The sequence below is a fragment of the Leuciscus leuciscus genome (genome assembly GCF_965113295.1).
Source record: "Leuciscus leuciscus genome assembly, chromosome: 25".
Lineage (NCBI taxonomy): Eukaryota > Metazoa > Chordata > Actinopteri > Cypriniformes > Leuciscidae > Leuciscus > Leuciscus leuciscus.
In genome coordinates this window covers 12306983-12309994 of record NC_138724.1, presented here as the reverse complement: position 1 = coordinate 12309994, position 3012 = coordinate 12306983, and positions in this window count along the sequence as shown.

Genomic DNA, 3012 nt, shown 5'->3' with positions numbered 1-3012 from the left:
AAAAGCTCTGTCTCTGACTGCGCCAGAATTAGCCAATCATCCAGATAGTTCAGTATCCGCATCCCCTGTCTTCTCAGGGGAGAGAGAGCCGCGTCCATGCACTTCGTAAATGTACGGGGTGCCAAAGATAGACCGAACGGCAGGACGGTGTACTGATAAACCCGACCGTCGAAGGCGAATCTCAAGAATGGCCTGTGACGGGGTGTTATCTGGATCTGAAAATATGCGTCCTTCAGATCGAGAGAGATAAACCAGTCTCCCGGGCGAATTTGTGCGAGAATTTGCCTGGTTGTAATCATTTTGAACGGCCGTCTCATGAGAGCTTTGTTCAAATGTCTCCGTCCTTCTTGGGTACGAGGAAATAACGGCTGTAAAAGCCCGACTCGCTCAGAGAAGGATGCACCTGTTCTATAGCCCCCTTGTGCAGCAGCTTTGCTATTTCTGCCTGAAGCAGATGCGCCACTTCTTTGTTCACTCTCGTCTCGGTCCGTGCAAAAAAGCGCGGTGGACGGCGAGCGAAGTGAAGCGAATAGCCGTGCATTATAGTATTCAGCACCCATTCTGACATGCCCTGGATAGCTTGCCATGCTTTCGCACGCATTGCTAGGGGTCGAATGGTCTCTGGGTTCAGATCGCCGTGCTGCGCGGGATGGGGAACCTGTATCAGAGAAGATGGGGCGGCGCTCGAATATGGAGGCTCGCAGACAGTGGTGACCGGCTGTACAGCACGCAACGGCTCAGTCGCTGTGGACGGAGCACATTTTGTTGCTAGAAACCCGTGGCGCGAGAGCGGCATGGGGGTTAACGTGTTTGTCAGTAAGCGCGCGCGCTTGTGAGCGGGCACAGAGCTTACATTCGCAACACGGCCAGTGTTTGGGAGCTTTAGAGGATCTGCGTCCCGGGATAACTGTGTGACAGAGCGGGCAGTGGGTAGGTGTGGGCACATTCTCTACACTTAGCACTCGAGCGGCGCGTGCCCGCTTTATGAGAGTGCGCTCTGTGAGCGTTACCGGGGAGCCATCTTTTCCTCCTTGCGGCTGCTAGGAGGACTTCGCGGGCTCAGGTTTCAGCGCTATCTTGGGCCGGGGTCCCCGGGGGGGAGGCAGTCTGTGGCGGCCGCCCTGGCGTCGCTGCGAAGACGGAGGCTGAGTAGAGCGCTGTGACGAGCTGCGTGCAGGAGGCTGCTGAGAGTGGCCTGCAGAGGAGCTCGAGCGGCGGGGCAGGAAGAGGTTCATAGCCTGCAACGCCTTCTGTACCTCCGAGAAACGCTCCACGATCCCGCTGACCGCTGGGCCAAAAAGACCGGAGGGAGAGAGCGGGGCGTTGAGGAAAACGGAGCGCTCGGATTCGCTCATATCCGCCAGCGTCAACCAAAGGTGCCTTTCGGTGACGGTGAGCGAGGCCATAGATCTTCCGATGGCTTGTGCAGCGGACTTAGTGGCGCGAAGCGAGAGGTCCGTCGCGCTGCGCAGGTCCGTCAATGCATCTGGATCCGGGCCTTCGGTGGGGACCAGTCGAGTCCCAATTGGTCGACCGCTTTGGTGAGGAGGCGGAGAAGTTCCGCGTCGACACTGGAGCGGGACCGGCTAGACTCCTGTGTGCTGCGTGCTGCACCACTGCGTGCTGCTGCACTGCGTTGACAAGATTATAAAATTATAAAAGATTATAAAAATTAAGGATAATTTTTTGGCTTCATATCTCGAGAAAGATGACTTTTCCAGCAGCGTAAGCAAAGTAATAAATACCCAATATTATGCAAACCTGCACTAATTAAATAGGATCTTAACACAAATTAATTGAATCTCACTTTAACAACCAGGGCCATTTAACAGTCTTTTTTAACCCTCTGGTATTGTTCACTTAGGAGTCACACACCTGAAATGAAACTTTATTTTTTTTCAGTCAAATCAATGTAATATATATTTTGCCCAATAGTATTTGTTTCTTTTTTTTCTTTTATATTTTGAGAGAATGTTATGTTACTAATTAATATTTATGCAACAATTATGATAAATTTTTCCCATTGAAAATAATAAAAACTTATTTTTCAATTGAAGCTGTACTTCATGGCCCTTTAAATGCAGATTAGTCATCTGGTGGGAGTAAAAAAAAGAAAAACATCTGTAATGCCATGGTGTAACCACTAGATTCCTATATAACTCACTTGTAAATTCTAGTTATTTTAGACATAAAAACTTACTTTTAATTAGCATGAGGATTTGAATATGCAGTATACTGTATTTAGACATTCTCAATTTAGACTTTTTATCAAGGTTTAGATATTTTCTGTTTGAAATGTTGATTTGAAGTGTCAGTTTTTCAATTAAAGTCACAATATGTACGTTTTTGCCGCCAGAAGTTGCATTTTCAAAACAATAACAAAGGCGAAGCTTAATGACTCTATGAAGGAGAGTGTAATGATGGGAGATGTTGTTTCATGAATAATTTTCACGGATGAGGTAATGACTGAATTAATTTTTGTATTACCTGTACGTTTGATCACACTATTTTATGTCATCTTAATGAATTAGCTGCAAGGAATGTGAAATGTAATGCTATATTAACATTACTGCATACTGATATGTGACTATTTTTCAAATGATTTGGTGGGTTAATGCTGCACAGTTTTACGTGTTTAAAACAATCATACTAAAAGTAAATTTGAACGAACCCACAGTATTTGCAAGTTATGGCTAAATATTTTTGTGCAACACACATTGTATTTAATTTTCCTGCCATAGACTTGGTCACCAGACTTGATAAAAAAGTGTTACTGAAGTACAAATAAAGTGCAACATAACTGTATGTGTACAACAATAAATAATATATTTGCTTACCTGTCTATTAAAGATGCAGTGTATAATATTTAGGAGGATCTGTTGACAGAAATGCAATATAATATACATAACTATGTTTTCATTGGTGTATAAAGATCCTACATAATGAGCCGTTATGTTTTTATTACCTTAGAAGGAGTCATTGAGGAGCCAGCTATCTACATACATCGTATCA